The sequence below is a fragment of the Camelus dromedarius genome, chromosome 3, assembly GCF_036321535.1.
Source record: "Camelus dromedarius isolate mCamDro1 chromosome 3, mCamDro1.pat, whole genome shotgun sequence".
Lineage (NCBI taxonomy): Eukaryota > Metazoa > Chordata > Mammalia > Artiodactyla > Camelidae > Camelus > Camelus dromedarius.
The window spans coordinates 48,129,624-48,142,378 of NC_087438.1; the positions used below are offsets into that span (position 1 = coordinate 48,129,624).

General features: G+C 47.4%; 1 long non-coding RNA gene across 1 annotated transcript; it reads right to left on the reverse strand.

Annotated features, from left to right (window-relative positions):
- Positions 1–9,686: 9,686 nt before the first annotated feature.
- Positions 9,687–12,185, reverse strand: LOC135321054 (uncharacterized). Its single transcript, XR_010380472.1, has 3 exons — positions 11,915–12,185; positions 11,393–11,500; positions 9,687–10,397 (listed from the first exon to the last, which is right to left on the reverse strand). It is a non-coding gene; the product is annotated as an uncharacterized LOC135321054 (long non-coding RNA).
- Between the last annotated feature and the right edge of the window lie 570 nt (positions 12,186–12,755).

Consider the following 12,755-nt stretch of genomic DNA (forward strand, 5'->3'; position numbering starts at 1 on the left):
CTGTGTCTATTACCTGGAGCAAAGACTCTTCCCACCTGCCTTACATTTCCTCATTAGGGCACAACGCAAAACAAGCTCTCTCTCAGGTTCCCTCAAGCTTATGGTGAACCAGATATTTCTTTGAACCAGGTTTTCCTTCAGGTGATAGCACCTTCTCCTGGAGAGGCTACCCCAGTGCCCTTGGTGGGGGGCTGGACCAAAAGACAGTCTGAGTGACACGCTCTGGGCGGTGCTCAGAATGGTCCCTCTTCACTGACTGCTCACCTGTGCCCCTGGTCTGACTTGGCCCCCAGAGGGGGCCCCATCCTTGTCTGGTCACTGCCTGGGAGTATAACGGTGCCAGTGCCTCCCTAGTGGTTGGCGTTACCATCTCACCAATGCTGCCTCCTGGCCTCACTCGCACCCAGACACCCCAAATTTCTCACTGGGTGTCAGCACGCACCCTTGCTCAGGAGGTTTTGTTATAATTAGCCGCCTCTTTCTCCCTGCTTGCTGGGTAGCACGTGTAGGGTAATACTAGTGGGCTCAGTTGGGTTTTGAATTCTGGCTCCAACACTTGCTGGCTTGCATCAGCTTCCTTTGGTGTCTCACAGTCTCATTTTTCTCACCTGTTACATGGAGATGAGTGCCTGCTTCACTAGGCAGTTTCGAGAGTTAAACAGAATCACTCCCAAGAAACACTTAGAGCAGCGCCTGAAATACAGTAAGCGCTTAAAATCTAGCTTGAAGGCACTGACAACATCTCTCTCCTCTTAGCACTTTGATGCGTGCCTGAATACATACTTGGTGAGTGATTGATGCTACCTATCACAAAACAGAGGGAGCATGTCTGTGTCAATTACAAGGAAAGTAGACTATAGTGAGGGAGGGTGGGGAGCGAAGGCGTGGAGGAGCCTGTGTCATAGGGACACTGCGCCCGGTCTTCTAGCTCCTGGTCGCATCCGTCGCCCCAAACCCCTCATTCCTGAGTACATTTCTGTCCAGCACCTACATACACTCAGGAGACTACAGGGGCTTCTGGAAGCCTCAGGCCAGAGAAGTGTGAATTTCAGAACCTTGGGAAAAAAGTGTCCTCGCTCCTTAAAAAAGTCACATTAAATCCCAAGAACTGGGAACCAATTGCCGAGACATTCTAAATGTCAGGATCTGACGGCTTCAAAAGTAGATTATTCAGTTCCAAACATATACAAAGACCCCACATTGATGTATAACTTCCGAAGATCTGCACAAATGAAATGCCACAGAACAAGAGGAGCTCTGCCGGGAGAAATGCTCCAAACTGTCAGCACTAGGCGGACTGGGAACAGGCTGGGACGCTTGGGACACATGTGTTACCATTCAGGCCTCTCTGGCACTTTCAAGCCTTCTCCATTGAAATCCACCCTGAAATGTCCCAGCCCCCTGCAGCTTCACTTCCATCTTGGCTCTCATTTCTATGTGCCACCATGGTTTTCACATTTAATTTTATAATAATACATATTAAGTTTATATTTAGTTCTGTTTTCAGACGTGGGTAACCAACACTTTGGTGAATGATAATTGCTTATAGAAATATAAACGCGTGAGCAAACGCGAGGTGGGCACACTGCGTGGGCACAGAGTGGGTCTGGCCTGTTGGCAACCTCTTTAATCCCTCCAACCTTCAGTAAGGACTTTTCCTAATGATGTAATAAGACTTGGAAACTTCTGCTAAGTGCGGATGCAGCGGGCATGCATTTTTGCAGGACCAGCTACATAATTCACACATGAGGGCAAAAATGACAATGTGGGGCTCCTTGTTCAGAAATTGAGAGTTTCAAGATGATGACAGCAGAACATTAAATCAAGTGCAGGGCTCTTCTAAGCGTGAGGCTCTGGGTGACTGCACGAGCCACATGACCATATTGTCCATCAGCCCTGCGCTTCAGGCGACAATATCAAATTCAAGGAATATCACATTCCTCTGTTTCTCCAAAATAAAATTTAGACTCCACCTACACTGTTGGTGGGAGCGCAAATTGGTGCAGCCACTATGAAAAACTGTATGGCAGCTCCTTTAAAAATTAAAAATAGAGTTATCATATGATCCAGCAATCCCACTCCTAGGCACATATCCAGAAAAGATGAAAATTCTAATTTGAAAAGACACATCACCCCAATGTTCATAGCAGCACTATTTCCAATAGCCAAGACATGGAATCAACCCAGATGCCCATCAATAGACAATTGGTTTAAGAAGATATGATACATATATAATATTGCTCAGCCATTAAAAAAGAACGAACTATTGCCATTGGCAGCAATGTGGATGGACCTAGAGATTATCATACTAAGTGAAGTTAAGTCAGACAGAGAAAGACAAATACTATATGGTTATCACTTATATGTGGAATCTGAAAAATAATACAAATGAATCTATATACAAAACAGAAACAGACTCACAGACACAGGAAACAAACTTAGGGTTCCCAAAGGGGAGAGAAGGCAGGGTGAACAAATTAGGAGCATGAGATTAACAGATACAACTACACATAAAATAGATAAGCAACAAGGACTTAATGTATGACACAGGGAACTATATTCAATATCTTGTAATAATCTATAATGGAAAATAACCTGAAAAAAATATATATACCTGAATCATGTTGCTGTACACCTGAAACTAACACAATATTATAAATCAACTATAGTTCAATTTAAAAAATTTAGCCTCCAAAAAATGAGGGCGCTATAGGAAACCTGGGTTTATGTGGCACTAAACAATGGCAGGGGATGAGAAGGAGGCTACGCCCTTGGGTGCTGGCAGTGCCTCCTTTCCCGTTGCTCCTTGGGCTACAGGAAGCCACAGCTCACCCCAGTCCTCACAGTCTTCTGGGCCCTCTTGAAGCTAGAGAGGCCCTCACAGCTCACCTCCGTACTGGCCACAGACTTGGCATCTACTAGCTACCAAATCTCTGCCTCTTCATGTTCCCTGACCCTCCCTTCCCCTCTCCAGGTCTGGGAGAAGGGAAAGCAGATGCCTACCTCAGGGGGGGCAGATTTTTTATATTCTCACCATGATTCACCAAGATTGTGGGGAGGCCTGGGCCTTGCACCTTCTGGGTCTTCAAATCCCCATCACCCTTGGCAACCACAGAGGATGTGGGGGAGCCCAGCGGAAGATGGGTAGCAGGTGAGTAGATGGAGTAAATGAAGTGGAGTAAGCGACAACCTTACGGAATGCTGACTCCATTGCCCCCTGTTGCTGAGACCTTAATTTCCCCATCTGTGCAATGGGCAGCAGCACCTGCCTCCCAGAATGGCTGGGACAAGAAAATCAGATGGAGTGTAGATTAAATCCTTCCCCATTGTTAGTTCTCACTTCTCTCTTCCTTTCCTCTCATCTTTTAACCTCAAAGCAACCCCAGGCCAAAGGGAAGGAGATCAAAGGAGCTCTGTCAATTTGGAAAATTACCTCAAGGTGTTCATAACAGACTGTGGAGAGAAGAGGCAGGCAATAAACCAGGATAGCCATTTTCCATTCATGTAACGTCACACACGTTCATTTCCATCAGAAGCATTTGGGAGAATATTCAAAAAAAATTAATGGTGGTTTTCTTTGGATAGTAGGATTTCAGGTATTTTTACCTTGTTCTTCGTACCTTTATGAATTGTTTTATGTATTTATTTATTTATTACAAATGAATATGTCTCAGAAAAAACACTTACAAAGGTCATAAAACACAGCCATCTGGGATAAGAGTAGTTGGTTTAGAAGATCTCTAGAGGTGAAATGCAACATTGTGTTAGGACACAGGGCAAAATTATGAGGATCAAATGTAAGCTTGAAAAATAGCTGCCCTCAGTATAAACTGGTCCAGCCTCTTCAAGAATCATTTGGCAATATCAAGCAGAACTGAAAATGCATATTGCCAACAATTCTGTTTTTTGTCACACTCCCTGGAGAAACACACACATCTGAGCACAGAGAGGCGTGAAAGATACCAACTGCAGCATCGTAAATAATAATGAAAATCTGGAAACGATGCCAATGGCCATCAGCTGAGTCTGTTCGGTCTGCTATAATAGAAATACCTGAAATGGGGTGGCTTATAAACAACAAACATGTATTTCTCACAGTCTGGAGGCGGGGAAGTCCAAGATCATGGCACCTGCTTATCTGGTATCTGCTGGGAGCAGATGATTCACATTCTCTGGCCAGAACTAGTCACAAGTCCCTGCTCACTGCAAGGGGTTCTTTTAAATGAAAATAGAGCTAAATGTATCTTTATGTTGCTACTATTCTTCAAAAGTGGTCCTATGTAGCTTTGTCTAAACATGAGAAATGAGATTCATGGCATGTTTTCAATCAGTTTTTAAAAATGGGTTAAAGGATCTTGTAATAAGTCCTGGGTCTGTTTAGTAAGCTCATTGTTATGCAAAGAAATTACATTCAGAAGCAGGAAACGACTTTATTTGCTTAAGAAATCGGTTCACTATCCCAGACAGTGGCAATGGGCATTTCTGAAACTCCTAGGGACCTGGACCCCTGGGAGAAATAGGCATCTGACTCCACCCTTCCTTCTTCCACATAAGCTTACTTCTGTGTTTATTCCTGCTGTTCTCACAGAGTAAAGTCCATCCCAGCCTGTACATTGCCCCACTTCAGCCTCCACCCAACGTTAAAGATTTCATTTCTGGCTTTGTTTTTTATTATTAATTTTCATATTAACCATAGTTGAACAAATGTTGTTACTAAAACATTTTGCATGTATCTGCAAGGCAGCTTGCCCTGGAGTTGCTGAAATCACTTTTCTGTTTAAAGAACCCACATCTCACATTATGGTGCCATGTTATGGGCAGAGCACACAGCTGGCAAAAGCAGTGCTCCCCTGAATCTGAACACCCTTCAGGTAACAGTGCCAGGAGAGCAGAGGACCCTGCCTGCAGTGTTTGTCTGTTAAGGAACTATCAGAACACTCTTAATGGAAAGAAACGCAGTTGAGATGCCTTATGGGGAAAGTCTCCCTGCCTCCTGCCAGAGGATGAACCAACACTGAGCTTGTGGTCTTCACCCCTCAGACCCCAGGAATTCTGATTCTGTCTGTGGAGCCACCATTGCTCAGTCACCGTCCTGCAAAACCAGAGCTCCTCTTTCTATCTCTCTCCCCCGGTCCCTCGGGCTGCATAATCCTTCCTTCTTGGAATCTGCCCTTCCCTGGCCCTCGTCCAGCCTCTCCTTCTTGCATCTGCCCCTCTGTAATTGTTTCTTGGCCAGTCTGCCAGCCTCCAGTTTCTTGCACACCAAGTCCTCTGCCCTTTGCCTTACTGGGACTCTGGGGACTTCCCTCAAAGCTGCAGCAGCTCCCCCTACAGGACTGAGGAGGAAATTCAGTGGGGGTCCATGGCCTCCAATCCCCTCCAAACCCACACCTCCATTTCCCTCACTTACCCTCTGCAAGGACCTTCAGCCACACCGTGACAGGGTCTATCCCTGGGTGGAAGGTAGGGAGGGTAGGCAGGAGAACCATTTGGCTTAAACTCCATTTTCATTTATGAGCCTCAAGTTTAGACTTCTGAGGTAATCTGCAAAGGAGGTCATGCACAGTCTCCAACAAACTGACATGTTCCTATGCAACTTTATCTTGGGTCCTGTTACTGGACCACACCATGTGGAGAACTGTAAATTAATGTATTTTTTAAAATAAATTCTGTAATTTTTGTAATTGTAATCATAATTGTTTCTATAATTGTAAAGCATAATTATCTAGCATTATGTTTTATGTTAAAATATTTAATTGTTCGATGTAAGCATATTATAAAATGACCACAAAGGTTATCACTCTCTTAAGCATTTCTTTTTTGTATCCTTTTCTTTCTTCCTTCCTTTTTCTGGGGCAGGTGGGGTTGGGATTCATTTCTTAGCATATAGAATCTCTTTTTTTTTTCCCCTTTAATGGCCTGACTTTCCTTGTCTCTGCCCTAGCCTTCTCCCCTCCTCCCCTAAATACCCACCAAGCCTCCCTGCCCAGAACTCTCTCCTTCCTGCCGAGTTCAGGCCAGGCTCCTGCCAGGCTGGGCCTCACCTCCCACCTCTTGGCACTCCTACAGCTCACGATGGTTGATGGTTCAGCTCACTGAGCTGTGGCGTATGGTGCCAGCCCTCGTCTGGGCTTGGCATAAACCACCTTGAACTTCATATTGTCTTTCTTCCTGTGCAGTCTTGTCTTTCCAGCTAAACTGGAAGCAGGGGCTGCATCCCACCCTCACTTCTTGTATCTACAGCTCCCCTCAACGTGCCCTGAAACACTGTCCACCCCATAGTAAGTGCCCCATAAACCCTTCCTCAGGCTGCTGAGGGTCCAGCTTACCTTGCTTGTTTGCAGACTCGTCTTAGGGAATATTCTGTAGGATGGGCATTCTTAAACAGAGGGCCTTGGGCAGGCTTCAAGGGGCTCCACGAACCCTGCAAAACTGTGCAAAATCTGTGTATGTGCTGTTTTTCACTGAGAGGGTTTATAGCTTTAACAGAGTCTTAAAAGGGCCTGTGACCTAAAAAACTTGGTGAACTCCTGCCTTGAGGTGCTTGGGTATCAGCACAGAAATGAACAAAAGAACTCAGTCATCTCGTCCGCAAACTGGGAGTAATGATGGGGGTCTGTGTGGCAGGGTCCTCAGGAAACAGCAATTATTAGCCTCCCTGACCTAGTTCCAGAAATGCCTGGCAGGAAGGAGTCCCCTACCCCCAAGCTGTAGCTCAGGGGTTCCCAAACTTGGGTAGCCAGCAGAATCACCTGAGGAGCTTTAAAAATGCAGATTCCACATATGCCTGTCAGTATCTACAAGTTTTGAACTCCCAGTCTGTCCCTTCCCACCCTCCTCCCCCCTGGCAACCACAAGTTTGTATTCTATGTCTAGGAGTCTGTTTCTGTTTTGTATTTATGTTCATTTGTCTCTTTCTTTCTTTCTTTTTTACTGTATAGCACAGGGAAATATATACAAGATCTTGTGGTAGCTCACAGTGAAAAAGAATGTGACAATGAATATATGTATGTTCATGTATAACTGAAAAATTGTGCTCTACACTGGAAATTGACACAACATTGTAAACTAACTATAACTCAATAAAAATAAAGATAAAAAATAAAAATGCAGATTCTTGCCCTCCATTCCAAGACGCAAGCAAGCCTGGTCTACGGGGAGGAGCAGGAATCCTGCATCTTTATCAAGCCTCCTCCTGGTGCTTCTGAGCAAGGATCGGCCAGGTCTGGGGGTCATCGCTCCTCTGTGCCCCCCAGCCTTGCACCCCAGCCTCCACAAGGCATTCCTGCCCCCGCCTGGCCTCATTCTGGGAAGTACACGTGTTTAAGGAAACTGCCCAAGCCTCTGAGGGAACAGCGGGCTGCAAAATTCTTTCAGAACAAGGAATTAAGTATCTTTATAATTATATCCAGGCCTATGTTTAGGCCATGGCTCATATGGCCTCTTGAACTTCAAATAAATACCTATTTTGTTCCTTGTTTAAACAGGTGTAACCATATCGGTGGATGCTAGATTTATCCAGGCAGGAAGGCAGCTCCCACAGCTGTCAGAAAGCATGCTGCCCCTTCATTCCTCACAGGAGGGAAAGCTAATTATACTGTCATAGAGCGAAATAAATGTACAATGTCTACCCCTGGGCTCACTGAACCACTCAGGGCTGCTCTCTGGTAGTACTCAGGGCCAGCTCGGTTGGCACAAGCTTGGATATGTTAGATGCCACTGCAGTGGGGCAATTCTGGGCTGGTGAGGTCTGCTGTCCCCAAAAAGCCTACACTCTCACACAAACACACCCACCCACATTCATGCACACATGCCCTCATGCCCGTCCTCACACGATGCACACACTCCCGTACACAAATGCACAACTCTCACGTTCTCACAAGCTCTTACACACACGCAGGCACGCACACACTTAACGTATGTACGCACACCCTCTCCCTCGCTCCCTCACACACAAGCACAGACACACCCCTCTGATGTCAGACTGCTCCCACCCAAGCAGGAAGAGTTTACTCCCGTGGATTTCAGACTCCTAGTTCTTTGTTCAAAGGCCAGGGACTTTCCTGGTTTTAGCACTTAACATCTCACATATCAGGAACACCCCTCTCCTCTAAAGTCCTGGGCAAAGTGGGATGGCTGGTCACCCTAAGGGTCACCTTCTGCTTTCTCAGCCATGCAGGGTCCTGTGAATGAGATTCCACCTGCTCTTCTGAGAGGGGCACAGGAGTGCTCTGAAGCCCCGGTGCTTACTGACTTGGCAGAGCTGACATGCCCAGACAAGCACTCACCGTGGCGGCAGGAGGCGTCCACACAGCTCAGGTAAAGGATATAACCTGTCCGGTTAGAGGGCCTGCAGTGCCCCTGACTGCACACCAGAATCACCGGGGAGACTCTGACCTGCACGTTGAAGCCCAGGCCTGGCCATACTGAACGTGGTTTACTTGGCTGGGGTGGGGCCCAATGTTAACAGGTTTTTCTAGTTTCTGACGTGGTTTGAACTAGCAGCCAGGATGGAGAATCACTGATTCTGGGCAAAGGGTACGACAGCCAGGTGCCATCCTTACTCCTCCCAAGGGTGTGGGGCTATGAGTAGCTGGGACAGGGCGGAGGTCCTGCCAGGATAGAGAAGCCCTGAATTGCCCGCTCCTGTGCTATGAAATGCACACATTATCCTATAAACTGACACCCAGACGAGTGCATTAACAGAACCTAACACCCAGTGTCACATTAAGACTTCCCACTAGCCAAAGGCTCAACCTCAACCTTATTTGCTTTGCAAGCAGCAGTTTGGACTGTGGCCTGCCACCCACCATGGCAGAAAAAGGCATTTCTCTGACTGTATGAGAGTATTCCTGTAGCTGGAACAGGATGCGGTTGAAAAACAGTGGCTTGTAAACTCCGCTTCAAGAAGGGGCATAAAGATGGGTTGGAGGAAATAGCAAGGAATTAGCTGAAGCAGCGTGTGTATCCCTGTAGGCTCTCCACCTATCGGCCACTGATGTGCGGCCTTGGGGCTGTCACTGTCCTATGCTGAGCCTCAGTTTCCTTCTCTGTAATAAGTGCGTAACAGTACTCACTGCGAAAGGTTCTTGCTGGTCTATCAGTGACTAGCACAGGCCTTGGCTTGGTGTCAGCAGTGAATAAATGACAAACGGAAACAACTGGAGAAAAAAAAAGTGAATGGGGATGCTGTTTCATTCTTCATGTTGTACCAGAGTGTTCCCGTTAAATCCAAAAGAAGGTATTCTTTTCTCAAGTCACACACACAACTAAGTAAACGGAGAGTACTGATGCTGCTGTAACAAATTACCACAAACTTAGTGGCTTGAAATAATGCAAATTTATAATCTTACAGTTCTAGAAGTCAGAAGTCTGAAATGGGGTTCACTGGACTAAAATTCAGATGTGGGCAGGGCTGCTCCTTCTGGAGGCTCTAGTGGAGGATCTGTTCCCTTGTCTTTTCCATCTTCTAGAGGCTTCCGGCATTCTGTGGCTCTTGGCCTCTTCCTCCATCTTCAAAGCCAGCACTTTAGCATCTTCAAATCTCCCTCCGACTCTGACTCTGACTCTTCAGGCTGCCTCTTTCACTTATGATTACCATTGTGATTCCAGTGGGCCCATCCAGACAACTCAGGACAATGTCTCCATCGCAAGATCTTTAACTCTATCGCATCTGCAAAGTCCCGTTTGCTATGTAAGGTAAGAGTCACACGGGTTCTGGGGCTTAGGATGTGGACATTTTGGGGAGGCTATTATTCCGCTTACTATATGGGGAGAGCTCTGTCAATTTAAAATTTTTTAACTTCTCTAGGTTTTTCTCCAACCTTTGATAACTGCTCTTGGTTACCTGGTAGCAAATGCTGGCAGAAAGCTAAAACAATTGCTGAACAAATTAAATTAGCATGGCCAGAATATTCAGAAACTGCCAATCAGGGACTTCAATTTAGTTCCCCTAGTGTGTGTGTGTGTGTGTGTGTGTGTGTGTGTGTGAACCTGTTTATGGTAGTTGTGACTTCAAAGTACAGCACATGCCAAAGCAGGGTCAGTTCTTGCTGAATTTGAGGGGACTAATCGGTGACATGGTGTCCTGCAGAGATGACTGCGACTTTGCAGGCACTCTAACCTCTGACAAGTCTGAGGATTGCCCCTGCCAGACTTGGAACTTGACAAGACCACACCTCCCCTGAATTGGGGACCACTGGCAAGCCCAGCCAGGAAGGAAAGACTTGAATTGAATGTGCCGTGAGCTCTTCTTATGTTCTTCAAATGAGCTGAGAACTCAAATCTGGAGTTTGGATAGGAAACTGAAACTCAGTGGGAGGTCTGCGAGGTGGAGGATAGGGGTGCTTCCAGGCTTTCAAAACACAGAAGAGGTGGTTTTCAGTGGTGCTGGCTGGCTGGGGGAGAGAGGGGGGAGAGGACGGGTGAATACAAAGTAGGAAGGCTTCTGGAAGGGTGGGGCCCAGGGCTGAAGCCTGGGGTTGCTGCCTGAGAGCAGACAGTGACAGGTGATAGCTCTGAACTTCCCTGCACGGCACTCAGGGAAATCCTGGGACCGCCAAGGGGCACAGGGAGGAAACTCGACCCTGGACTGGAAAATGCTTTTCTCAGCCTCTCAGGTAGGGAGGTGCACGAAAGCAGAAGTCCAGCTAAGCCAGAAACCCCCTTTCCCCACAGAAGAGGACCAAGGAGCAGAGTGGTGGGAACCTCGTTCTTCTAATGCAGCAGCAGTGATGTGGGCGACAAGGAATCTGAAGGCGTGAGCCCAGCCAGAGGCAGAATTGGCCAAGTCTGCCAGGCTTTAATTATTTTAGGGTAAGAAATCTGTGCTTTGTAAACACGCCAGACGTCTATGCTTTTGCATATTTTGATTTCCTGTTTGTTTTACTTTTTGTTTATGGTGATGTTGTTTTAGTAAAACACTAAATAGGAAGAGGGTACCAGGGTCCCTGTCCTTGCCCGGAAAGGCCCCGCTGGAGAATCAAGGAATCCTGGTGCAGCCGAGGCCCCTGGTGAGGTGAAGCGTAGAAATGTGACAAATCTCAACCCCAGAAGTGGCTGCTCTTGAATCTCTCGGGGAGTCTTTAATTACCTTTTCCACACGTGGAGTGAGTGAGGGAAATGGTGATTTTAGTGACATGCTGGACAAGGGGACAGAAAGAGCAGGCATTGAAATGGATGACTTAGTCCTGCCCCATCCCACTCATATGGAAGGCTGGACGACAATGCTTTTTAAAGTAGCTTGACCGATAATGCAAAATGCCTCCTGGCTCACCAAAGGGCCGTGGCTGCCCATTTTCCCTTTACCCTCTCTAGCCCTTATATAAACACCAAAATAAATAGAAGGCTACAGTCTTCCCAAAAGAACAGCCTGACATCAATTAACACTAACCTCTGTCAAGTGGCAATCCTCAAAGATGCTCCAAGATGTTTTCAACACGAGGATTTTGATGTGCTCTCTAAATGCATATTCTCATGGCCATTTTCCTGACAAGACAACCTGGCTCAAGATGGTAAATGGGGACACTGGTTAAGTGATCCTGCAAGCAAGGAATAAATCTGTGCACAGAATAAGGTCCAAGGGCCTAGTCCATTAGACAATCAAAATCTCTCAGTCAAGTGTGTAGCAAATGGGTGTCCCAGGACTGGCAACTGACTGATATGTTCCAGAGCTCACATTCCAAGCTATTGTCCAGAGGACATCTCCACTGTTCACATTTGAGGCGGGGGAGGGGAGTGGCAGCAGAGAGAAGGGGCGGGTAATTTATTCAGGAGCTGGAAGCTGAGAAACAGATTTGGTAAGCAAATACTTCAAAGCCCACTAGAGAACTCCCATAAAACACAGACCCTCTGCAGCAACCAGGGAGTGATTTAAATCCACTTGGAATTTCTAGGGGGAAGGAGTAAGACTTACCAACTCTGTTCAGAGCCTCATGAATAATTTCACCTGACACGAGACACTGAACCAGCAGAGATCTGGGATGTACAAAGGAAAATAGGTTTCCAACTAATCTTTGTTACTCAAGTCTTATTCCTAAGTGGGGAAGCGGGGTGGGTGAGGGAAGCCCAGACAGGAAGTTCACCATTTTTAGACACATTATATTTTGTCCTTGGGAAAGAAGTGTTAGATGGGAAACACATTTTCTGGCAGCTGAAACCTGGCTGGCTGGGTTGGCTAAGGGAAAGGCCCCGCACCCACGTACTACCAGGATGTGGAAGTCGTTTGTGACTCCCTCTAGGCTAGTAGAGGCAGCGAAAGGGGCGCCTTAGAATGAAATAAACACCTAAGCCCGGACGTGCAAAGGTGGTGGCTGTCATAGTTCCTTCTGTTGCCCTAAATCCCAGGTTGCACCCCTCCCCCCATCTCCTACCTCCGCACTGCAGACCACCGCCCTCCCGTGATAATCAAGTTATCGTCAACAAGGCGGCCAGCCTGGGCGCTGGGAGAGGGTTTCCCCCGCTTGCCTTCATTGTTCTGGACCGAGGGGGCGTGGGGGGACGGTAACCTGAACCTTCTCGAAGATCCCAGAGGGCCTCGGTTCGGAGGGAATCACCTCTGTCCTCTTCGGAGTGCAGCCTTTCCCGCCCCTCCTAACCGCGGCGCACCCGCGAGCGACCCAGGTGCCCACCGTCAAGGTGGCAGCGGCTGCGACCCCGGCTGGCCCGGGGCGGGGGAGCGGCCGCGCTGCCCTCCCTGCGATGGCCGCAGGGGGGCAGGACAGCGGGACCGAGGACACTGACCCGCCGAAGAGCCG